At 38.8% G+C, this 27,446-nt stretch overlaps 1 pseudogene; it reads left to right on the forward strand.

The window, feature by feature from the left end:
* The first annotated feature begins 485 nt into the window (after positions 1-485).
* The window catches only part of LOC118622477, a 44,025-nt pseudogene continuing 17,064 nt past the window's right edge, over positions 486-27,446 (forward strand).

The raw sequence follows: 27,446 nt of genomic DNA on the forward strand, positions 1-27,446 counted from the left end.
ATTGTGAATGGGATTTTCTTATTTAGTTTTTCTTTCTGATAGTTCTTTATTGGTGTATAAAAATGCAATTGATTTCTGGATATTTCTTTTGTATCCTGCTACTTTACTTGATTCATTTATTAGTTCAAGTAGTTTTTTGATGGAATCTTTAGGGTTCCCTATTTATAGTATCATGTCATCTACAAATAATGACAGTTTGGAAGCAGCCCAAGTGCCAATCAGTAGATGAGTGGATAAAAAAGCTATGGTACATTTACACAATGAAATACTATTACTCAGCCATTAAAAAAAAAAAAAATAGAAATCTTACCATTTGCAACAGCATGGATGGACCTGGAGAATATAATGCTAAGTGAAATAAACCAATTAGAGAAAGTACCATATGATTTCACTTGTATGTGTAATCTAGTAAACAAAATAAACTAACAAACTCAATAGAAACAGACTCATAGATACAGAGAACAGACTAACAGCTGTTAGAAGGGATGGGTGTTGAGGAGCTGGGTGTAAAAGGTGAAGTCAATAAGCAAAAAAGAAAAACAAACAAACTCATAGACACAGACAACAGTATGGTGATTATCAAAGATATAGGGGGTTGGGAGAAAGTAGAAGTGGGTAAAGGGCAAATAAATGGTAATGGAAGGAAATTTTATTTAGGGTGTTGAACACATAATACAATATACAGATGATGTATCATAGAATTGTACACTTAAAACCTATATAACTTTATTAACCAATGTCACTTAAATAAATTCAATTTTAAAAAATTAAATTTAAAATGTAGTGCAGATCCTGGTTGGTTTTGCTCAGTGGTTAGAGAGCATCAGCCCAAGGACCAAAGAGTTGTGAATTCAATTTTGGTCAAGGGCATATACCTCAGTTGTGGTGCCTCCCCAGTCCTGGTCTGGGTCATGTGGGAGGCAACCAGTCGATGTGACCCTCTCACATCAATATTTCTCTCTCTCTCCCCCTCTCTTCCTCTCTCTCCCTCCCTCCCACTCCATCTAAAGATAAATAGAAATTATCATTGGGTGAGGATAAAAAATAAATGTAGTGAAGGAATATATGTTTAATCTGTTCAAAGCTTTGAAATAAATGCCTTCATCAATTTGATATTGTTCACCATAATCCTAATCCCAATAATTTTTTTATATAATAGGCTCCTGGAAAAGTATACCTTGGTAGATTTTTGTTTGGTCCAAGGAATCCTTGATACAAAAATAGAGCTTCTCAATTTTTTCTATTTAGAAGCTCAGCAGGAAACTTGTTCAGAAAATAAATTCCATGTAATCACCAGAAACAGGATTTCATTGATGGCACAGCAGCACTCAGGAGCTGGACCAGCAGACCACCACAAAAACTTCTGTTAACGGCCCTGCATGAATACACGAATTCAGATTAAACAAGGAAAAGATGGAAAGAAGGGATGTGTAGGTCTTTCCAGCACTCTGTGTTTAGAGGAAGAAATTCCAATATACACAACTCCATTGCACGAGAGCCCTGCAGGAAACCAGTGAGCAGTGAAGGACTGTGGATGTATTGTCTAGAAAGTCAGCAACAAAAAGGTATAAATAGTGATGTGATGAAGAAAACTACCAGTCTTGCCCCACTGGCCTGGCCTGTGACTGTTCTGCAATAGGTAAAGTTCGCAGTATCTGCCTTGTAAGGCAGTAGCAGGCTGGGCAGGCACGCCAGGAATCAGAGGTCTTGACAAAGTGCCCCAGACAAACTACAACAATTAACAGTAGTCTGCAGGTGTCATACTTTTTTTTTAATCATCACCTGGGGACATTTTTCCATTTTTTGTTCAGATAGAGTGGGAGGGAAAGAGAGGACGAGAGAGAGAAAGAGAAAAACATTGATGTGAAAGGGACATATCAAGTGGCTGCCACCTGCACAACCCAACCAGGGCCAGGGACAAACTGCAACCAAGGTACATGCCCTTAGCAGGAACCAAATCCGGATCTCTCCAGACCGCAGGCTAATGCTCTAACTGCTGAGCCAAACTGGCCAGGGCAGGTGTCATACTTCTTACTTTGCTTCATAGATGATATCTATTTTATAAAGCAAGTGATGATGATTTAATGTCGTTGCCTCAAGTTGTGACAATCTGTGATCCAGAGAAACTAGCCAGTCTTCTAAAACCATTGGCAAATCAAAATTGTGTAGAAAGAAGTCCCAGCACAATACTTGAGAAAACTCCGTGAGAACCTCAGAGATATAGACTCTAATATTCCCAAGTTAACAGGTGATATATAAGGGCCTGCTTCCCACGACCCAGCTTTTTCAGAGAAGTCTGACCATAAATCTTCTCAGTTCATACAAATACCTCGAGCACAGAACTCTGCAATTCATTGCATAAAAGGAACAGAAATGGCTGTGAGGGTCAATTTAAAGGTTGGGACAAGATATCTAATGAAGCTTATTACCTGCTTGATAAACTTCTACATCTGAATCCAACTTCAAGAATAACAGCAGAGCCCTGGCCAGTTTTGCTCAGCGGTTAGAGTGTCAACCTGTGGTCCCGGGAGACCCGGGTTCGGTTCCCGCTAAGGGTGTGTACCTCGGTTGCAGTTTGTCCCCGGCCGTGGTTGGTCGTGAAGGTGGCAGCCACTTGATGTGTCCCTTTCACGTTGATGTTTCTCTCTCTCTCTCTCTGTTCCCCTCTCTTCCTCCCACTCTACCTGAACAAAAAATGGGAAAATGTCCTCTGGTGAGGATAAAAAAAAAACAAGAATAACAGCAGAGCCCTGGCCACGGTTAGAACATTGACCTGCGGTCTGGAGAGACCCGGGTTCGCTTCCCACCAAGGGCATGTACCTCAGTTGCGGTTTGTCCCTGGCCCTGGTTGGGTCGTGCGGGTGGCAGCCACTGGATGTGTTTATTTCACGTCGATATCTCTCTCTCTCTCTCTCCTTCCTGCTCTATCTGAATAAAAAATGGAAAAATGTACTTGGGTGGGGATAAAAAAAAAAGAATAACAGCAGAGCCCTGGCCAGTTTAGCTTAAAGGTTAGAGCATTGGCCTGCCATGGACCCAAGGGTCTTAGATTCGAATTCCAGTCAAGGGCATGTACCTGGGTTGCAGGTTTGATCTCTGGCCCGTTTGGGTCATGCAAGAGGCAGTCAATATGTCCCTCTCACATCGATCTCTCTGTCTCTCTCCCTCTCTCTCCATCCATTCCTTCTTTCCACTCTATCTAAAAATCAATGAAAAAAATATCCTTGGGTGAAGATTAACAAAAAAAGAATAATAAGAGGGCTTCGAATGTGAATTCCCTGTCTCTTTTACTTCCTGAGAGTAAATAAAACTACTTTGTTGTTACCATAGGCAGCTGTCAGTTAGAGGATAGGCCTGGCTGGCCACTTCAGAAAGTGAGGGCTGCACAGAGGACATGGGTACACTGGGATCCAGGGTGACCCGCAGACTTCCACTGACTCCCCTGTATGTGCAGGCCTGTGTCCAGCAACAGGAGGTGGGCTGAGGGTCGCAGCATATCCAGACTTCCTGACGGGGGTCCTGCAGCCCTCCTGCCCCCCACTAACATAGACGGATCACCAAGGAGTCTCCTCCATTGGCCAAAATGGCTCAAGAAGAGGTTATTACACCCAGCACACCAAAAGATGAATGGACAGGGCCCAGACAGCCAAAAACTAGCAAGATAACTGGATAGAATAAAATAGCCCTCCTCTTGCTATCTCTATAAGAACCGAGGGCTTGAACAGGAAGGGGAGATGGCCTCTGAAAATGGAGTCCACCATTATCCCAGATCACAGCACTGAAATAAAAGTCTTTTTTTGTACCCGCACCTGTCTCATGAGTTTGGCTTTTGTTGTGGCAGGCAGCCGAACCTGCATTTTCGGTTACATTGTGACACAAAAATTAATAGCAGAAGAAGCTTTGTTGTATCTTTTTAAAAAGATATGAATTTATGATTATTGTTCTTCATTTAATGTTTTTGTTGTGTATTGTGAGGTAGGGTGAAAGAATTCTGTGTATAGCCATAACTTTTTGATTAGACCAGGACAGGATGAATAATTAACTGGAAAATTTTAATATTTGATTCTTGGCAGATTGTGAAACAGGTGCCTGGGATAGTTCTTTGGTTTTCTGGTTTTTTTTATTGTTGAAAGTATTACAGATGTCTCCCTTTTCCCCCCATTGATCCCATTGACCGTAGTACCACCCCCTATGCTTTTACCACACTATTGTCTGTGTCCATTAACTTATATGCATATATGCATAAAAAATGAGATAGTTCTTGGATTAACAACATGATCTTTGAGTGAGACCAACCCAAGGAGAATCAGCTCTTCAGTTTCCCTAAATACTTGTCATTCCCATATGCAGAAAAAGGAGCAGTTTTCACCTACATAGGGGTTCAAGGTGCAAGTCTTAAAATTAATGGATGTGTTAGAAATTAAACATGTAAAAAAAAAACTTATTTTATTGGTTTCTTCAAACTATGAGCTATGTGTACTTTTGGAAAACACCTTGGTGCTGGTGCGCTAATAATTCTGTAGGTTAAGATAATTTCCTCTTCCAGAGGTTATATTATACTTCTTATGACCACTAAAACAATTCATAAAAACATACTTGGGAGAGATATTACTGAAAATTTAATTTAATTTATCCCTTTTTAAAAAATACTTGTATTGCTTTTTGAGAGAGAGAGGAAGGGAGAGGGAGAAAGAGAGAAACATTGATTGGCTATCTCCTTCATGCCCTCTACTGGGGATTAAGCCTGCAACCTGGGCATGTGCCTTGACCAGGAATCGAGCTGGCGACCTTCTGGTGCATGGGGTAATGCCCAACCAACTAAGCCACACCAGCCAGGGCTAATTTATCCATTTTTAAAAGTATTTTGTGAGAGCAAAACATATGTATATATATTTTTTCTCAGTTTACTGCCTGCTTGTCATTTTTATCTGAAATGTATTATTATTGTTTTTTTGAGATTAAGAAGATTTTAAATTTAAGACTGTGAATTTAAAGTATAAGGATTAACATGGATGAACTTAGAGGACATTATAATAAGTGAAGTAAGGCAAAGAAAAAGAAATGCTGCATGGTCTCACTTGTATGTAGAATCTAAAAAAATCAAGTTTACAAAATAGAGAATAGAATAAGGGTTACCAGGGATGTGGGTTAGAAAAAATAGAAAGATGCTGGTTAAAAATCAATCTTTTTAAAATATATTTTTGGTTTTTATTGTTAAGCTTAAACAGTCCTTTTTTACTCCCAAAATTATTTATGTATTGATCTATATTTTACATTTTAATCTTTGATTTATCTAGAAATTACTTTAGAATGGTAAGTGGGGTATGGTTCCAAAATTCAACTCTTTCCAGAAAACTGGGGAGTTGTGCTCACATTCATAATCTACTGAATCCCCACTGTCTCCCACTCCCCCATTGTTAAATGCCACCTTTATGATACAAACTTTTTAATAGTTGGGCTTATTTTTTCACTTCCTGTTTGTCTCATTTAACTTGTCTATGTGATACCAACACCATACTTTTTTAAAAATCCTCACTGGTGGACATTTTTCTATTTATCTTCAGATAGAGTGGGAGGGAGAGAGAGAGAAACATCAACATTAGAGACACATCGACTGGCTGTCGATGTGTCTCTAATGTTGATGTCCAGGTCCGGGAACCAAACCGCAACCCAGGTACGTGCCCTTGACAGGAATTGAACCCGCGACTCATTGGTCTGTGGGCTACACTCTAACCACTAAGCAAAACCGGCCAGAACCCAACACCACACTTTTATTTGAACTAAAATCACATCTTAATATACTTGGTTTATTAAGTTCCCACTCATTGCTAACTTTTTCGTTATTCTCTGCTTCTATTTTATGCAATATTTATTACAATCTTTAAAATTATTTTGTTTTATCTACCCCATCCCAAATAAATTATTTTGGATTTTGGTTAGAATTTCAAGAAAACTGATATCTGCACAGTATAGAGTCTCCATGTCCAGGAATATATACATTACTTCACTTATGTAATAACAATGATAATGATAATTATAATTCTGTCACTAGGGAACTTGCTTCTGTATGACCCATATTGTTTTTGATAAAATGTCTGCATCTTATTTGAGAGCAGTAGTCATAGATATGCATTTACTCAAAAAGTATAATTTTCATGTTCAGAGTTGTTATTAATATATCTCCATGTAATATTTTACCTTGCTTTGAAAAGCTGGTGCCAGCTCTGCTTGCTCTCTTCTTGCTCCCTCAGAGCCATCAGAACTCTGTGGAATCAGCCTGCTTAGTTGACTATGGCAAAAGGCAGGGGGTGAGGCAAGGCAGGCAGGGCCTGCTAAGCCCCCTTGGCTGGGGACTGGCATTTCCTGCATAGAATCCAAGGGAACAGAAGTATGTAATGTCCATTATACATCACAAGAGATTAAATATCCCCTGAGCAGCAGACTCACATAAGTCATTTACATAGGCCCTGGCCAGGTAGCTCAGTTGCTTGGAGCATCATCTTGATATGCCAAGGTTGTAGGTTTCAACCCCATCAGGGCACATACAATAATCAACCAATAAATGCATAAATAAGTAGAACAACAAATCAATGTTTCTCTCTCTCTCAAGTAAATTTGAAACATAAAAAGTCTCTCACTGGTGTCAGTGTTTAACTATAACCTGACCACAGAGATAGTTCTCTACTTTCACATATCTGACTTCATACATCCTGAGCCTTACTCCCTTTTTAATCCTCACCCGAGGATATGTTTACTGATTTTAGAGAGAGAGAGAAAGAGAGAGAAACATCAACATGCAAGAGGAACATCAATTAGTAGCGTCCCACATATGCCCCAACTAGGTATCAAATCCTGAGCCTGTACACTTTAAAAAAAAATGTATATCTATTGTTGAAAGTGTTACTGATGTCCTCCCTTTTTTCTGCCATCGACCCCCTCCTCCCCGCTCCCACCCTCCTGCCTTCACCATACTATTGTTTGTGTCCATTGGTTATACATAAATGCATAGAAGTTCTTTGGTTTATCTCTTTGCGTCCCCTACCCCCAAACCCCTTCCTCTGAGTATCGTCAGTTTGTCTTCTGCTTCTATGACTCTGGATCTATTTTGTTTGTCAGTTTATTTTGTTCATTAGATTCCACATATAAGTGAGATCATGTTATACTTGCCTTCCTCTGTCTTATTTAGCTTAGCATAAGTATCTCTAGGTCCCTCCATGCCACCTCAAAGGGAAAGAGATCCTTCTTTTTAACAGCTGCATAGCATTCCATTGTGTAAATGTAACATTAGTTTTTTTATCCACTCATCTACTGATGGACAATTGGGCTGTTTCCAGATCTTAGCAATTGTAAATAGCACTGCTATGAGCATAGGGGCCCATACATTATTTCTGATTGGTGTTTCAGGATTCTTAGGATATATTTTTAGCAGTGAGATCACTGGATCTAATGACAGTTCTATTTTTAATTTTTTAAGGAGACTCCATGCTGTTTTCCATAGTGGCTGCACTAGTCTGCATTCCCACCAACAGTGTACTAGGGTTCCCTATTATCCACATCTTTACCAGCACTTGTTGTTTGTTGATGTATTGATGATAGTCATTCTGGCAGGTGTGAGGTGATACTTCATTGTCATTTAATTTGCATCTCTATGATGATTAGTGATGTTGAACATATTTTAATATGTTTCTTGGCCATTTTCTATGTCCCCTTTGGACAAGTGTTTATTCAGGTCCTCTGTGCACTTTTTAATTGGATTGTTTGTCTTTCTTTTGTTGAGTTGTATGAATACTTTATATATTTTGGAAATTAACCCCTCATTAGTGGATATGTTCTCCCATACAGTGGTTCCCCTTTTCATTTTGATGCTGGTTTCTTTTGCTGGGCAGAAGGTTTTTAGTTTGAAGTAGTTCCATTTGTTAATATTTTTCTTTGTTTCTCTTGCCCAGGTGATGTATTGTTAAACATTATGTTACATGAAATGTCTGATATTTTGCTTTCTAAGTTTTCTTCTAGGATTTTTATGGATTCACGAGTCACATTTAAGTCTTTTATCCATTTTGAGTTTATTCTTGTGTATGGTGTAAGTTGGTGGTCTAGTTTCATTTTTTTACATGCACCTGTCCAATTCTCCCATCACCATTTATTGAAGAGACTGTCTTTACTCTATTATACATTCTTGCCTCCATTCTCAAATATTGAGAGAATAGCTTGGGTCAATTTCTGGGTTCTCTGTTCTGTTCCATTGATCAATATGCCTGTTCTTATGCCAGTTCCAGGCTGTTTTGATTGCAGTGGCTTTGTAGTATAACATGATATCTGGTATTGTGATCCCTCTTACCTTGTTCTTCTTTCTCCAGACTGTTATGGCTATTCGAGATCTTTTCTGGATCCATTTACATTTTTGAAGTATTTGTTCTAGAGCTATCAAATACACAATTTATATTTTAATAGGAATTGCATTCAATCTATAGATTGCTTTGGGTAGTATGGACATTTTAATGATGTTAATGCTTCCAATCCATGAATATGATATATTCTTCTCCTTGTTTGTATCTTCCTCTGTCTCTTTTTTTAATGTTCTGTAGTTTCCCAAATTAAAGGTCTTTTACCTCCTACATTAAGTTTATTCCTAGTTATCTTATTTTTTTATTGCAATGGTAAAAGGATTGTGTTTTTTTCTTTTAGTTTTCATTTCAAAGAGATCATTACTGATGTATAAAAATCCAGTGATTTCTGAATGTCAAGTTTGTATTCTGCGAATTTGATGAATTAATTTGTCAACTCTAGCAGTTTTTGAAAGGATTCTGTAGGTTTTTCTATGTACAATATTATGTCATTTGCAAATAATTACAGTTTTACTTCCTCCTTTCCAGTTTGGATGCCTTTTATTTTTATGTTTGTCTGAGCACTGTAGCTAGGACTTACAGTACTATGTTGAGTAAGAGTAGTAAAAGCAGATATCCATATCTTGTTCCTGATCTTAAGGACAATGTTTTTGCTGTTTGCCCATTGAGTATGATGTTGGTTTTAGGTTTATCATAGGTAGCCTTAATTATTTTGAAGTATGATCCTTCTATTTTCACTTTGCTGAGAATTTTTATCAGAAATGAATGCTGGCCCTGGCCAGTTTGGCTCAGCGGTTAGAGCATTGTCCTGTGGTCCAGAGAGACCCGAGTTCAGCTCCCACTAAGGGTATGTACCTCGGTTGCAGTTTGTTCCTGGCCCTTGTTGGGTCATGCAGGTGGCAGTCACTCGATGTGTCGCTTTTACGTGGATGTCTTTCTCTCTCTCTCCCTCCTACTCGATCTGAACAAAAAAAGAAAAGAAAAAATGTCCTTGAGTGGAGATTAAAAAAAAAAATTGGTGTTGGATTTTATTGGATGCTTTTTCTGCATCTATTGATATGATCATATGATTTTTATCATTCATTTTGTAATGTGATGTATCACATTTATTGATTTGCAAATATTGTACCAGCCTTGCATCCCTGGAATAAATCCCCTTTGGTCAGAGTGTATGATCTTTTTAATTTATTGCTGGATTATGGATTTTAGCAGGAATATTTAACAGGAATATTGGCCTGTAATTTTCTTTCTTTGTAGAGTCTTTATCTGGTTTTGGAATTAAGATAATGCTGGCCTCATAAAAAGAGCTTGAAAGTCTTTTTCCCTCTTGAAGTTTTTGGAATATATTGAGGAGGATAAGTGGTAGTTCTTCTTTGAATGTTTGTTAAAATAACCCTGTGAAGCAATCTGGTCCAGGACTTTTGTTTGCTGGGAGTTTTTTTTTTATTACTTCTTCATCTTTATTACTAACAATTAGTTATTAATTATTCATAGTATTTTCTTACATTCCTTTGTATTTCTGTGGTGTAAGTTGTTATTTTGCCTCTTTTATTTCTGATTTTATTAATTTAGCTTCTCTCTCTTTGTTTCTTGATGAGTCTGATGAGTTCATCAATCTTGTTTATTTTTTTTTTAAAAACAGCTCTTGGTTTCATTGATATTTTGTTGTTTTTTAGTCTTTCTGTCATTTATTTCCACTCTGAACTTTATTTCTTCCTTCCTTCTACTTACTCTGGGCTTTTCTTGCTGTTATCTTGTTAATTCTTTTAGTTATAAGGTTAGATAGTTTATTAGAAAATGTTCATGTTTCTTGAGGTAGACCTGAAATGCTATGAGCTTCCCTTCAGAACTCCTTTTACTGTGTCCCATAAATTTGGGGTTGTTGTATGTTCATTTTTGTTTGTTCCAGAAAGCTTTTTATTTCTTCCTTGATTTCAGTGGTAACCCATTTTTGTTTATTAGCATGCTATTTTGCCTCCATATGTTTGAATGTTTTTGAGTTTTCTATTGTAGTTGGTTTCTAGTTTCATGCCATCGTGATCCAAGAAGATGTTTGATATGATTTCAATCTTCTTGAACATGTAGACTTATTTTGTGTACTAGTATGTGATCTATCTTTGAGAATGTCTCATATGCACTTGAGAAGGATATATATTCTGCATCTTTTGGGTGAAATGTTCTGTAAATGTCAATTAAATCCACCTGATCAAGTGTGTCATTTAAGGTCACTGTTTCCTTGTTGATGTTTTGTCTGGAATATCTATCCAGTGATGTCAGTGTGGTGCTAACGTCCCTTACTCTGATTGTATTGCTGTCAGTTTTTTTCCTTAAAGTCCTCTAAAAGCTTTTTTATATATTTATTTGCTCCTATAATTGGTTCATATATGTTTTCCACAGTTATAACCTATTGTTGTATTGATCCTTGTAGTACTATGTAGTGGCCTTCTTTGTCTCTTATTATGGCCATTGCTTTGAAGTCTATTTTGTCAGATATAAACATTGCTACCCCTGCTTTTGTTTTCATTTCCATTTGCATGGAAAAAAATTTCCATTCCTTCACCTTTATCTTATGTGAGTCTTTTGTTCTGAAGTGGGTCTCTTGTAGATAACATATATGTGGGTCATGTTTTTTTATCCATTCTGCCACTCTATGTCTTTTGATTGGAGAATTTAATGCATTTACATTTATAGTTATTATTGATAGGTATTTATTGCTATTTTATTCTTAATTTCTATGTTTATTTCTATATATTTCTTTTTTTTATTATTTTTTCTTTATTTATTTTTGGAGGGAGAAGAAGAGAGAGATGGAAACATTGATGAGAGAGAACATCACATGCCCCCACTGGGGATTTGGCCCACAACCTGGGCATGTGCCCAGCCTGGGAATCAAACCATCGACCTCTTGGTCAATTCTTAACCACTGAGCAACACTGGTTGGGCTATATTTCTTGTTCTTCTTACAGTTGTCTCTTTCACATTCCTTGCATTGCAGGTTTGGTGGCAATACATTTTTTAATTTTAGTTTATTATATTTTGTCTGGGAAGCTCTTTATTTCACCTTCAATTTTGCCTGAAAATCCTGCTGGATAAAGTATTTTTGGTTTTAGATGTTTGATTTTTATTACTTTAAATACTTCATGCCATTCCCTTTTTGCCTACAGTGTTTCTGTTGAGAAATCAGCTGACAGCTTTATGGGAGCTTCCTTATAGGTCACTGACTGTCTCTCTCTTGCTGCCCTTAAGATTCTCTCTATCTTTAACGTTTGCCATTTTAATTATGATGTGTCTTGGAGTGGGCCTCTTTGGATTCATCTTGATTGGTACCTTCTGTGCTTCCTGAACTTGTGTAGCTTTTTTCTTCACCAGCCTAGGGAAGTTTTCTGTCATTATTTCTTCAAACAGGTTCTCTACCTCTTGTTCACTTTCTTCTCCTTCTGGTACCCCTATGATGTGGATGTAGCTCCATTTCTTATTGTTCAAAGTTTTTTTTAAACTGTCCTCATAATTTTTAAGTATTTTTTCTTTTTGCTGCTCTGATTGAGTGGTTTTTCTCCTACCTTGTCTTGTAATTCACTTATTTGATCTTCTGCTTCAATGAGCCTGCTTTTAATTTCTTCTAGCATATTCTTGATGTCAGATATAGTATTCTTAATTTTTACATGGTTCTTATTCATAGTTTCAATATCTTTTTTCATGCTGATATAGGTTCCACTATACTCCTTGTAGTTTCCATTAAGTTCCTTGAGGTTCCCATTAAGTTTTTTGTAGTTTTCACTAAGTTTCTTGAACATTTTTACAACCATTACTCTGAACTCTATGCCTGGTTATTTGCTTACCTCCATTTTGTTTAGGTCTTTTTCTGATGATTCTTTTCTTTAGTTTGGGGATTGTTTCTTTGTCTCTCCATTTCAATTGTCTCTTTGTGTTTGCATCCATGGATTAGATATTCTTTCTATGACTCCCAGTCTTCGTGGGATGGATTTTTGTAGTAAATGTCCTGTGGGAACCACTGGTGCAGTTTTCTTGTACTACTGAGCTGAATGCTCTAGACCTGACCCTTTTGTGTGTAATTTGAACTCCATGATGTAATTGGGTTTTGATTATTGTTGTCTCATTCATGGATGGGCTCTCCTTTCATGCTGGCTAACTTTAAGACTCAGCCACTACCTTTTGGGTCATCTATTATACCTGTGCTAACTGGGCAAAACAAAATAAAACCAAATAAACAAGAAAGTAAAAGAGATCCCAACAGCATCATCAAAAACAACCACAAAAGAGAATTTGGAAAGAGAAAAGAGAACATAAATTTTAAACAAAAAAATAAGGAGAGAAAAAGGTAATATTGCTAACAGTAAAATTAAAAGTGCAGAAGATACTGAAAGAGAAATGGGGCAGAAAAATATTCTGAAAGAAATGAGGGAAGAGTAAAAAATAAGAGAGTAGAAAAAGGAAAATGGTTAAAAAATTACAAGAAGAGAGGGAAAGAAAAAACAAGTTATGTAACGGTAAACAGAAGAGAGAGAGAGAGGAAGGTAAAGCAAAAGAAAGAATGAAAAAGAAAAAAGGGGGGAAATAAAGTAAGAAAAGGCAGAAGGCCAATAGAGATATGAAAGAAATAAGAAGAAAATGAGCAAAAATCTTATACAATAACAATAACAATAATGTCAAAGTAATATAGCAGAAAAAATATAGAAACTATTAAAAAAAATTTTTTAAACCAGCCAAGTGAAGTTTGGGCAGTTTATGTTGTCTGAGGTTCATCATTTTGTATGATAATTTCAGGCCTCCCAGGAGATACTTTTGTGTCAGCCAATGGCAGGAGCTGTCCAAGTTTGGCTCTTGTTCTCCTGCTATAGCTGTTGTAAGTCTGAGGCTCTCTGAGGACCACCTCTACCTGTCAGCTACTCTGCCTCCCTTTGAGGTTGTGTGGTCTTCCTCTAGCGTTTTCTGAAGAGAGTCTTTAGGGTGGAGCCAGGCTAGTGTAGCTAGGGCTAGTGGGCCTCCTATTTAGAGATTTCACCACCTGGCACTCATTGAGGGGAAATTAATCTCTGCTTCAAAGCCAAACTCCTCAGTCTCTTTCTTATCCTCCAATCTAGTTCTCCCTAACATGTCTTGGTGCAGGTTCAGGTTTGATCAGCCTGCCGCCTCTTCTGTAGGAGAAGTTTCAGCTGCCCTAAACTCAGTGGGATTATCAAAAGAGCTGAGCTATACATTTCCTGCTGGTCCCAAACAATAGCTTCTATGGGTCTTACTCTTGGAATAGCCTCCTCTGAGCTGTTCTGTCTACCCCAACCAAACTATCCAGCAGGGATATCCAGGGCTCCAGAGAGGTGATCTACACCCTTTCCTATTGAGTGTGGTATTCCCAATCTGCAGAAGGGGTAGACATGTTTGACCCCTCCTTCCCAGGAGTGAAGTCATAGTGTAGCTGGATCAACCTCCCCACAATGCAGTCACAAAGCCTAGCTTCTTCTCCCCAACACAAGCCTTCCTGGGGATGCCCTGGGATGCCATCCAAAAATAAAAACAAACAAAACCCTTCTTTGTGTGGGCCTGGACACAGCTAGTCTCAGTAGAACTGGGGCCAAGAGTCCCAACTACTCATGCTCCCAACTCTTCTCAGTGTGAGCCAAAAATTTTTTATCTCCATGCCACTGGCACCACAAGAGGGAGCAACCCCCATGCTCTACAAGTAGGGGGAGGGGTCCCAAACCTGCTCTGGAAATGGGAGAGTCCCTTGCCCCTTCCAGTTGCTATCTGGTACTCTGTACAATGCCTTTTAGGAAAGCAAAGCATCCCTTTAAGTCACTGTTAGATGCAGACCTCAAGCCCTTTTTTATTCTGGGGCTGCATACCACAAAGCAGCTCTTCCAGGAGTCAGATCCTGGAGTGAATTTCTCCCATGGGGGTTACCATCATTGGGTGTGATCTTTCACTGGAATGTACGGACCAAACCTTCCATGCAAACTGAGTTCCCCTGGATCTCTTTGCCTGCTGTTGTGTGGGCTCTCCTTCCAATCTCTGCTGCTCTTGGTTTGGGATCCCTGTGTAGGGATGCGAGTCCATACTCCCAAGGGGAAGGAGCTTTGCAGCCAATATCACTGGGGCCTCTCAGCAGAGTTCCCCCTTTTTGCAACTTGCCCCCACTCTTACCAGTCACTACAATCTTTCTTCAGTGCTCCTTTGACAAAATATGTCCAATTTGCTACACTTCTCTTGTGTTTTCAAGCTAAGCACACAGTGTTTTAACTGTAAATCCTGTCCATGGCTGAGAGCAAGGGCACTCGGCTTCCTGTTATGCTGTGGCCATCTTAAGCCTCCCTCCCTCAGCCTGTATTCTTGATAATCTGACTCCATAAACTGCATCAGCTGCAATACTTCATGAATGATGATTTGGAGATGTTCCATCATGTCTGGACTGTCTTCCAGATATATCAGGGGTGAAGATGGGGAAGTGCCAGTTTTTAACCAAGGAAACCAGAGCATTCTCCAGCCCAGGCTGGTGAAAAATGGTACCATTCAGGACCTCTGCTTCCCATCGACACAGGGTTCAGGTTCTGAGGTGCTGAGGTTTGCTTGTTTAGAAAGACCAGACAAATGCCCCACTCTGTGAATATGCTCTCTGCAGGCCAACCCCTATCTTCTGCTAGTGCTTGATCTCTCCCAAACCTCTCTCTCCTCCCACTTGCCAGGCATGTGGCTGACACCCTGTTGGAAAGGCCAGTCAGAGTAGCATGTCATGTGGCGTTGTTCTAGCAAGCAGACAACTCATTTGGGCAGCTGTGATGAGGCAGGGAGGTAAGGGGATAAGAGTTTATTTCTTTCCCTCCCAAAGCCCCAACTCAGGGTCCTTACTTTCAATGGGGTCAAGAAAACAGAGGTCAGAAACTGAATGGCTTGCCCAAAGCTCCTCAGCTCATTACAGGACTGAGGGTAGTGCAGGACTTGGCACGGAGTAAGGGCTCAGAAAAGGGTTACTTTTATTTCTAAAGTCTAATGCATCTCCTCATGCCCATCCCAATTCTCCCTTTTCCTATACCACGATGACTGCCTTCACAGACATTATGATTTGTTTGTCTTTTTAAATAGATTTTAAATACATATTTCTCCATTTTCTTCCTCTTTAAAATGATTAACACAATAATGCTTCCAATCGACTGAATGTTAATTTAGGACTTCTGATTATTTTATTTGTCATTTTCAATACAGTTAGGGAAAGGGAAGGATATAAAGCTAATGACAAAAATTGATTCTTCTTTCTATTTTCTCCAAGTTCTGCTTAGTTGAGCATTTCTAATGTTTAAATAGGACTCCTTGGCAAGCAAACAGTGCTTGTCTCAGATGCAATTAATGTCAGAAATTTATACCTTCACAAATCAAGAGTTCCAACCACTCCATCTAACCATTCTTTTCTAACATGTTATTTTTCACCAATAAGAAATTTTGTATTCAGGAAGAAAAAATAAAAGGATCCAAACTGGAAAGGAGGAAGTGAAACTGTCGTTATTTGCAGATGACATGATACTATATGTAGGAAACCCCAAAGACTCCATCAAAAATTTACTAGACTTAATAAATGAATTTGGCAAAATAGCAGGATACAAAATTAACGTCAAGAAATTTATGGCATTCTTATACACCAATGATGAATTCACAGAAAGAGAAACTAAGAAAACAATCTTTTACCACTGTGGCAGAAAAATTAAGATACCTAGGAATAAACTTAACCAAAGAGATAAAGGACCTATTCTCAGAAAACTATAGTACACTGCTGGTGGGAATGCAGACTGGTGCATCTACCATGGAAAACAATATGTATTATCTCAAAAAATTAAAAATTGAACTGCCATTTGACCCAGTGATCCCACTTCTAGGAATATACCCTAAGAAGCCTGAAACACCAATCAGAAAGAATATATGTACCTCCATGTTTGTAGCAGCACTATTTACAATAGCTAAGATCTGTAAACAGCCCAAATGTCCATCAGTAGACGAATGGTTAAAAAAGCAGTGGTACATATACACAATGGAGTCCTTCGCAGCTATAAGAAAGAAAGATCTCTTATCCTTTGAGACGACATGGAGGGACCTGGAAAGTATTATCCTAAGCGAAACAAGCCAAACAGAGAAAGACAAGTATCATATGATCTCACTTATTTGTGGAATATAATGAACATAACAGTCTGAAGAATGGGGTAGTCCCAGAGACATGGAAGTGGAGTACAGACTGACAATCCCCAGAAGATTGAGGTGGTGGGGTGAGGTGGGGGAGAGATAAACCACAGAACTTATATGCATGTATGCATGAACAATGGACATAGACAACAAAGGTGAGGACAGTGGGGAAGGAGGGGGAGGGGGAATCAGTGGAGGGAAAAGGAGAAACATCTGTAACAAAAATAAATTAATTAATTAAATATTTAAAAAGTACAGCAGATGAGACCTTCATCTATTTACCCTTGTAAGATGACAAAGCCCAAGATTATTCGGGGGGAAATGTGTTAGCATAGGTAACTAAATATTAATAAAGAAAAGGAGCAGAGGTTGGTGGGGAGTAGGTATTAAATGTATTTACCACAAAAAAGAAATGATAATTATGTGATATGATGAAGGTATTAGCTAATGTTATAGTAGTGATCATATTGCAATGTATAAATGTATCAAACTTATTTTATACTCCTTAAAGTAAACTTACACAATGTTATATGTCAATTATAGCTCAATAAAGCTGAAAAAAATATTTAAAAAAAAAGAAATTTTGTGTTTTTGATCAGAAAATGGTTGATAAAGGACATGTGTGTGAGAGACCAAAGTGTTCAGAGTGTCCTTCTATTGCATACCTCTAAGGAGGCCTGACAATTCATTGTTTTGTGGTGACCAAAAGAAAATGAATAATAATCATATTAATTATAGTTGTGTAAAAATTTCAAACTAATATTTCTTGTATATACCATTTTTTTCTCCAGCTTGGTTCAAATCACCAGTGATTTATTGAACCACTTACTAAATACCAGGCACCATGGAATGTAGGCCCTTTGGATAAAGTACAATGTAGAATGTTCTGCAACAGAGGTTGCCCAGAATGTCATAGCAGCAATGTAAAGTAGTACAAAGCCAAATCTGGGGACCAAAAAAGACTTCCTGAGGGTGCATTAGTAAAACCAAATGAACCAGGCTACAGTATTCCCTACTTATCCATGGTTTTGCTTTCCACAGTTACAGTTACTTGCAGACAACTGCTGTCTGAAAACATTAAAAGAAAAATACCAGAAACAAATAATTCATACGTTTTAAATTACTCCATTCTGCGTAGTGGGATGAAATCTCACACCATCCCACTTAATTTCTTTGTGCAGTATCTCCACTTAGTAATCATCTTTGTTATCAAATCGACTGTCACAGTATTGCAGTGTTTATGTTCAAGTAACTCTCATTTTACTTAATAATGGTCCCAAAGTACAAGAGTAGTAACGTTGTGATACACCAAAGAGAAACTGTAAAGTGCTTCCATTAAGTGAAAAGGTAATACAGTATAATAAGATATTTTGAGAGACAGAGACCACATTCACATAAAATGTATTACAGTATATTGTTATAATTGTCCTATTTTATTTTTGTTGTTAATCTCTTATTTTGCCAAGTTATAAGTTAAATTTTATTATAGGTATGTATGTATAGGAAAAAAAAATAGTATAAATAAGGTTCAGTATTGTCTACTATTTCAGGTAGCCACTGGAGGTCCAGAAACATACCCCCCATGCATAAGGAGAGACTACTACATGGTTGTAAACTGTACGGCAGAAAATTGTGGATGATAATGGTGGAGAAGTCAACAGGGTCAGTGTCACAAAGCTTTCATAGGCCATGCCTAAGAAGGTCATTAGCTCATTTGCTGCTAAAAGGAAAGATTTTAACAGAAGGATAACATGATTAAATGTTAATTTTAAATAAATTAGGAATTTCAGAGAAAGTGTTAAGGTCTCCAAACAAGCATGGCAGTAAAGTAGGGAGGAGAATTTTCAAGAACTATTTAAAATATAAAATTGGCATTTGATGTTGAGCATGCTGGAGAGACAGAAATCTCTAGAATGAGTCCCTTGATTCTATTTCATAGGAAGAAGTATGAAAAAAAATATTTAATTCATTTGTTAATTCCGCAAGTCTGTAACTTTGTCATAGAAAAACATTTAGTTTTATAGAACTAATATGATATTTCAAAACTATGTTGGTTTTAATTCATATTGTGTTCTCATCTGGGCACTAAAGTCTATACAAATATATATAAACAAATATAGATTTGTCAAACAGAATAAGGGTCATTATTCTCTTTACAAAAGAATTTTTTGGTGTAAAATCATTTAAAAATTTTTTGTTGATGCTATTACAGATGTCCTCCGCACCATCACTTCAACCTAGCTCCTGAGACACCCCCCCCCCCCTTCCCTGGCCTTCACCACACTGTTGTCTGTGTTCATGGGTTATGCATATATTTTCTTGGGCTAATCTCTTCACTTTTTTTTTTTTTAATCCTCATCCGAGGACATTTTTCCATTTTTTGTACAGACAGAGTGGGAGGGAGAGAGAGAAAGAGAGAGAGAGAAACATTGATGTGAAGGGACACATCGAGTGGCTGCCACCCGCACGACCAACCAGGGCCAGGGACAAACTGCAACCAAGGTACATGCCCTTAGCGGGAACCGAACCCGGGTCTCTCTGGACCGCAGGTGGACGCTCTAACCGCTGAGCCAAACCGGCCAGGGCCTCTTCACCTTTTTTAAGCAATCCACCCCTAACCCCACCCCTCTGAAATCTGTCAGTCTGTTCCATGTATCCATGCCTCTGGTTCTATTTTTTTACCCATTTATTTTATTAGATTCCACATGTAAGTGAGATCATATAGTATTTGTCCTTCTCTGACTGGCTTATTTCACTTAGCATAATAATCTCCAGATCGATTCTTGCTGTCATAAAGGGTAAGAGATCATTCTTTTTTAAAGCCATGTAGTATTTATTCCATGTTGTAAAAGTACCACAGGTTTTTTATCCACTCTTCTACTGATGGGCAGTTGGGCTGTTTTCAGATCTTGGTTATTGTAAATAGTGCTACAATGAACATAGGGGTGCATATATTTTTTCTGATTGGTGTCTCAGGATTCTGAGGGTATAGTCCCAGGAGCAGGATTGCTGGATCAAAGAAGTTCCATTTTTAATTTGAGGGGGAAACTAAATACTGTTTTCCACACTGGCTGTACCAGTCAGTATTCCACCAACAGTGCACTAACAATCCTGTTTCTCTATATTTTTGTTAGCACTTGTTTGATGATTTATTGATGGTGGCCATTTTGGCAGGAGTAAGGTGATATCTCATTGTAGTTTTAATTTGCATCTCTCTAATGATTAGTGATGTTGAGCATTTTTTCATATGTCTATTGGCAATCTGTATGTCCTCTTTTGAGAAGTGTCTATTCAGGTCCTTTGCCCATTTTTAAATTGGATCGTTTGTCTTCCTGGTGTTGAGTTGTATAAGGTCTTTATATATTTTGGAAATTAACCCTGTATCAGATGTGTCATTGGCAAATATGTTCTATGCAGTGGGTTTCTTTTTCATTTTGTTGATGATTTCTTTTGCTGTGCAGAAGCTTTTCATTTTGATGTAGTCCCATTGGTTTACTGTTTTCCTTTGTTTCCCTTGCCTTAAGAGATATCTAGGCAAAAATATTGCTCCAAAAGATGTCTGCCTATGTTTTCTTCTGGGACTTATATGGTTTTAAGTTTAAAATTTAAGTCTTTAATAAATTTTTAGTTTATTCTTGTGTAGGATGTAAGACAGTGGTCTAGTTTTATTTTTTGGCATGTTCCTGTCCAATTTTCCCAATGCCATTTATTGCAAACTGTCTTTATTGTATGTTCTTGCTTCCTTTGTCAAATAGTAATGGACTTTAATGGCATGAATTGATTTCTGGGGACTCTGTTCTGTTCCATTGATCTATATCTCTGTTCTTGTGCAGTAAGAGGCTGTTTTGATTAAAATGGCCTTGTAGTATAGTTTGATATCAGGTAATGTGATACCTCCAACTTTGTTCTTTTTTCTCAAGGTTGCTAAATCAATTAGGGTCTTTTTAGGTTCCATAAAAGGGAAAAAAGAAACAAACAGCATAATAGAAGACAAAAGTAAAATGCATAAGAGAAGAAAAAAGGAAAGGAAATAAAAATATGAAAGAAAAGAATAAAAGGAAAAAAGAAAGGGAAAAAATAAAACAAGAAAAAGAGAGATAAATAAGAAATATGAAAGAAGAAGAAATAAGAAAATAAAATTTTTTAGTGGAGTTTGCCTCAGCAGTGTAGTGCTTGCTTTGGTCACCTTTGGATATGCATCTGTGAGGCTTGTTAGATCCTGCTCCCAAGTTGTCTGAGCCTGGCCGCTTGGTGTGCTGTTTCCATGCCTCTTGCGAGATTTACTGGTGCAAATCAATGTCAGATGAAGTCCATGCCTGGCCCTCGGCAATCTGTCCAAGGCTACAAGTGATTCACAGTCTGTGGCTGCTTCTGCTGGGCTTGGCTATGCATGGGAAGAACCAAGCTCTGCCCCAAAGTTGGCTTTTACCAGCCCAGGGCCCATAGATGGGTCTGCAAACATCCCAACTCACCCCAGGATCCACTTCCACTTGCCTCTATCTTCTGGCTGGATGTCAGCCTTAGTCACTGGAAAGGCTCAGTCTCTGAAAGAGCGAAATTGGGGAATGGGGCTACTGGATCTTTCATGAGGCAGAGGTGTCATTCAGACTTCCTGTCCTGAACCACATGTCTAAGTCTGTCCTGGTTTTTTTTTTTTACCTGACCTCAGCAGGGCTAAGCCCTCACTGGTCTGGTATGTGGAGTTGGTCTCCTGAATTCAGAGGTTGGGTCTGTCATGGGTCTCACACTTTGAATGTCCCTGCTCTGATTTGCTCTCCCTTCCCCCATGGAAACAAGGGTATCTGGGACTTGGCAAGGAGGATTCAAACAGTTTCCTGTTGGGTGTGGTGCCTGCAATCTGTAGGGGGCCGGCACTTCCTCTCCTTCCCAGGGGAGTGCAGGCTGAATTCACAGGGGAGCACTGTAGCTGCCTCCCTGCAATGCAGTCACAGATCCCACTCCCCTCCCATCTGACTCCTGGACAGAAGCCTCCCCAAACACAGCCCCCAAGCACCCCTACACCACCAAATCAAGCAGGAGGGGGGCAAAAATCAGCCCTGCTCAGCACTTCAAACACTCCATGTGGCTGGTCACAGCTCTACCCGGGTTCCAAAAGGGCTGAAAGTCTGGCTCCCCTATGCCATCCAACAACCAGGGTGAGCTGATGTTCCTAGCCCTGCACCATCCCTCTGTGCTGTAGAACCCAGCAGGATGGAGCAGACTAGGCCGTTCAGCAGGTTGTAAGAAGTTTGCTGCCCGTGCGCTCAGGATGGGGGACCTTTGGATATGCATCTGTCTCAAGCCACACTGTTTAGGCACTGACCAGCTCTCTGTCCAAAGCCTTTCCAAAAAATAGAGGGCCCCTCAAAGTCACTGTTGGAGGACTGAGCATGGCCATGTGGGCTCTCTAGCAGTCACAGACCAGAGCAAACTTCCCAGGCTGGTGTTGTAGCAATAGGAGCACTCCTTTCCCGGGATGGTGCCCTCTGAGCCTCCCAGATGGACAGAATCCCCGCTGATTCCCACTGCCAGATGCTATAAGGCTCCCTGTTAGGACTTACATGGCAATATAAATCCTAACGACCATTTTGCAAGCTTCCCCACCCTAGGAGAACAAAGATCAAACTTCCCACCACAGGAGAACTGGCCCGACAAAAAATGCAACCAAACACCAGGAACCAAAGAAGCACCCAATCACACACTTGCATTCCTATAGACCCACCTCCCTGCCCAAACCCACCAACCAAGACCCCAAAGACTCCACTGACTGACAGAAGTTTCCCTCCAGTGGATGCACACAAGGACAAAACTCCACCTCCTAGGGGCTGCCATCATCCACCCAATTCCCTTTGGATATTCCCACCACCATCCCCTTTTCTTTATTCACCTCTGAGTTTGCTATTTGGCATGCCCGTGCACCTTGAACCACAGACTTTCACCTTTCAACCCCCCTTCCTGTCTCTTTTGCTCTTGGTTGGGGGTCCCTGTGTGGGGCTGCATTTCCACACTTCCAGGTGAGGGAGTTTTGCAGCCTTGGGATCCCTCCAGTTTTTCAGCTGTTGCACCTGTGTGAGGGGCTCACCCTGTCTGCGTCTCCACCCCTCCTCCCAGTCTCCTCTTGGCTTCTTTTGTGCCCATTGGTTATAATATTTCTGACCAGCTACATTTCAACTGCTTTTTCAAGTTGATTGCTCTGTAGTTTACCTGCAAGTCCAGTCTGGGGCTAGGAGCAAGATGACAGAGCTTCCAGATACTCTGTAGCCACCTTGGTGTCCATAAAATAAATCTTTATATGACACCTTTATATGATTTACTATACTGCTCCTCAGAAATATATCTATTTTATAAAAACAGACATATATGCATACTTTCGAGTTGATTTATTGGATTTATTTCCAAGATATGTTTTATTTTTTATTTATTTATTTTTAATCCTCAACCGAGGACATTTTTCCATTTTTTGTTCAGATAGAGCGGGAGAGAGAGAGAGGAAGAGAGAGAGAGAGAAACATCGATGTGAAGGGACACATTGAGTGGCTGCCACCCGCACGATCAACCAGGGCCGGGGACAAACTGCAACCGAGGTACGTGCCCTTAGCGGGAACCGAACCCGGGTCTCTCTGTACCGCGGGCCAACGCTCCAACTGCTGAGCCAAACCGGCCAGGACCCAAGATATGTTTTTTTAGAGTAAGTGGCAAGTCAGTGTTTATTGGGTTCCTGTTGTATGACAGATACTGTCCTAGACTTCTGTTACAATAGTGAAAGAAACAGTTCCTGTCTCCATAAAATTTGTATTCTAACAGATTGTTCTTAATTATTTCTTTTTAAAAATAGGGCATGCTAGTTTTCTTTTTTTTTTTGGTTTCTAAGGTATTTTCTAGCACAGTGCCTTACACATAGCAGTAACCTTCTACAAATTTATTCAATTGAATAAATTCTCAAAAGAACAAAAAGTGACTCTATAAATATAATGCATATGACTTCACAATTTTAAATACTCTGATCTATTGTCAAATTCAGATGAGATGGCAGATTACATATTCTTATTATTTATTATTGATTAATTGATTGATTTTAGAGAGAGCGGAAGGGAGAGGGAGAGACAGACAGAAACATCAATGAAAGAGAACATCTATTGGCCGCCTCCTGCATGCCCCCCACTAGGGATTAGGCTCACAACCTGGACATGTGCCCAGACCAGAAATTAAACTGGCAACTCTTGGTGCATGGGTCAATGCTCAACCACTGAGTTACACCGGCTGGGCCATTTCTCATTTTTTAAAAATCAGATATATGGTCACAGTGTTTATGTTATTTATCAGTATGATTTGAATACTCTTAATTTTCTCCTTTATTCTCCCATTAAGTAGTATACAATGTTTACATTACTTCTAACTTTTATTTACCATTATACACAAGATTACATTGACTAAATGTTTTATAATTCTAGTATTACCTGTGTGGCACAGAAGACTGATTACCCACAGCATTATCTTTTTCCATTCCCTTCTTTTTTAATTTTATTTTTGTTACAGATGTTTCTCCTTTTTTACCCCATTGACACCCTCCTCCCCATCCCCTGCGCCCCATCCCTGGCTTTGTTGTTCATGTCCATTGGTTATGTATACATGAATATAAGTTCTGTGGTTTATCTCTTCCCTCCCCCCACCACCCTCTCTTCTAAAGGTTGTCAGTCTGTACCCCACTTCCATGTTTCTGGGTCTACCCTATTCCTCAGATTGTTATGGTCATTATATTCCATAAATAAGTGAGATCATGTGGTATTTGTCTTTTTCTGCTTGGCTTGTTGCACTTAGGATAATACTTTCTAGGTCCCTTTATGTCGTCTCAAAGGATAAGAGATCTTCCTTTCTGACAGCTGCATAATACTCCATTGTGTATATGTACCACTGCTTTTTTATCCATTCGTCTACTGATGGACAGTTGGGCTGTTTCCAGGGCTTAGCTATTGTAAATAGTGCTGCAATGAACATGGGGGTACATATATCCTTTCTGGTTGGTGTTTCAGGCTTCTTGGGTTATATTCCTAGAAGTGGGATCACTGAGTCAAATGGCAGTTCAATTTTAATTTTTTTGAGGTAACAGCATATTGTTTTCCATGGTGGCTGCACCAGTCTGCATTCCCACCAGCAAAAGTACTAGAGTCCCTTTTCTGCTACACCCTCGCCAACACTTGTTTGATGATTTGTTGATGGAGGCCATTCTGACACGTGTGAGGTGATACCTCATTGTTGTTTTAATTTGCATCTCTCTGATGATTCGTGATGTTGAGCATTTCTTCATATGTCTCTTGGCCATTTGTATGTCCTGTTTGGAGAGGTGTCTATTTAGTTCCTCTGCCAATTTTTTAATTGGGTTCTTTGTCTTCCTTTTGTTGAGTTGTATGAGTACTCTATATATTTTGGAAATTAACCCCTTATCTGATGTATTATTGGCAATGATGTTCTCCCATATGGTGGGTTGCCTTTCCATTTTGGTGGTTGTTTCTTTTGCTGTGCAGAAGCTTTTGAGTTTGATGTAGTCCCATGTGTTCATTTTCTCCTTTGTTTCTGTTGCCCTAGGTGATGTATCAATACAAATTCTGCTTCGTATGATGTTCAAAATTTTGTTGTCTACATTTTCTTCCAGAATTTTTATGGATTCATGGGTCACATTTAAGTCTTTTATCCATTTTGAGTTTATTCTTGTGTATTGTGTAAGTTGATGGTCTAGTTTCATTTTTGTGCATGTAGCTGTCCAATTTTTCCAACACCATTTATTAAAGCGGCTGTCCTTACTCCACTGTATGCTCTTGCCACCTTTGTCAAATATTAATTGAGTATATTGCCTTGGGTCCATTTCTGGGTTCTCTATTCTGTTCCACTAGTCTATATGCCTATTCTTGTGCCAGTACCAGGTTGTTTTGATTACAGTCACTTTGTAGTATAACCTGATATCTGGTAATGTGATCCCACCAGCTTTGTCCTTGTTTTTCAAGATTGCTGTGGCTATTCGGGGTCTTTTTTTTTTTTTTTTTGGTTCCATATGTACTCTTGAAGTATTTGTTCTAGTTCTGTGAAATATATTGTTGGTATTTTGATGAGGATTGCATTGAATCTATAGATTGCTTTGGGTAATATGAACATTTTAATTATGTTGATTCTTCTAATCCATGAACAAGGTATGTGCTTCCACTTTTTTATTTCTTCCTCTATTTCTTTTTACAATGTCCTGTAGTTTTCTGCAAATAGGTTCTTTATTTCTTTGGTTAAGTTTATTCCTAGGTATCTTAATTTTTTTGCCACAATGGTAAATGGGATTGTTTTCCCATTTACCAAGAGAAACAAAGAGAATGTTTCTCTTTCTGTGAGCTCATCATTGGTGTATAAGAATGCCGTTGATTTCTTGACGTTAATTTTGTATCCTGCTACTTTGCCAAATTCATTTATTAAGTCTAGTATATTTTTGATGGAGTCTTTAGGATTTTCTATGTATAATATCATGTCGTCTGCAAATAACGACAGTTTTACTTCCTCCTTTCCAATTTTGATCCCTTTTATTTTTTTCTTCTTGTCCATTCCCTTCTTAATAGTAGAATTTTGACTTAGCTAGGCAAAATTGTCTCCTATATTTATGATATTACATCTCCCAGACTCTCTTGAAGCTAGATCTGATCACTAAATTTTGGTCAATAAAATATGAGTGAAAACATTGGTAGGACTCCTGGGAAGTTGTTTAAAGGAAGCAAATTGATTTGAGAAAAGACCCTATGGTTCTTTGGTCTTTCTCCTTTCCTCCAGCCTAGAATGCAGACAACATGACTGGAATTTCAGCAGTCACTTTGGGTCATGAAGTGACTTTGAAAATAGAAAGTAGAAACCTAGATCCTTAATGATACCATAAATCACCTATTATTGCCTACCTTGTACATGAAAAGAAATCTATTTCTGATCAGTTTTAGCACCAAAATTTTTCTGTTCTCTCCAGCCAAATGAGTCCTAACAATGATAGCAATATTATACTCTAATCAGCTACGCTCGCAAAGAGTTATAAATAACAAATATTTATTGGATTCCTCTACTAGAGTAATCCGTTTCTAGCTCATTTTTTCCCCCTTCAATCTGCTCTTAACTACCTTTTAAACCTGATTGCACTTAGGTTTATTTGTTAGACTGGGAACAAGTTTAAGTAAATTGATTTACCTATGAGCCCTTCTGTGGAGTGGCCTGTATTCTTTCATCTCATCAAACACTGGTCCATATGACCTACTGGCAAGGATGAAATCAACTACTTCTATATACCTCTTAAAAGAATTTAAAAAGTGCTCTAAATCAGCAAATCAAGAAAGCCTGGGAACAAACTGTAAGATCTGGTTTGTTATTGAACACCACACCATCTATTGGGAGAACAAACTCCAAGTCCTACGTCATCACAGTCACCAGTTCAATGCAGACATTACTAATCAATCCTAACACTTTCACCTACTGGGCACTGACTTGCCTCTGAATCCTTGTCAGTAGAACTCACCAGGCTAAGCTTCTCTTTGTTTACACGTTAGCACTTTATGAACCCATTTGATATCACCTCTTCTTAGGTTGCTACACTATTATTTGGTGTTGGTTAGCAACTGTAACAGGATGCTAAAATGGAACTCTTGCTGTTTCCATTTTAGCCTCTCCCAGATGCTTAAAATAAAATGATAAATTTCTAAATCGGGGTATTATACGGAGCATTTCAAATCAAAGTGTTATACAGAACTTGGAAAGGAGGTGGACAAAACTAGTTTAGTGATAGCTAGTGGAAGATACCTGGTGAGTGAGGGACTCTCCAAGAAACCCACATAATCGCCCAAGAGAGTCAGCTTTGAATACCCAGAAAGCCCAAAAGGCACACTTTCAAATCATGAGAAGGCCAGGGAC

The sequence above is a fragment of the Molossus molossus genome, unplaced genomic scaffold, assembly GCF_014108415.1.
Source record: "Molossus molossus isolate mMolMol1 unplaced genomic scaffold, mMolMol1.p scaffold_m16_p_9, whole genome shotgun sequence".
Classification (NCBI taxonomy): Eukaryota; Metazoa; Chordata; class Mammalia; order Chiroptera; family Molossidae; genus Molossus; species Molossus molossus.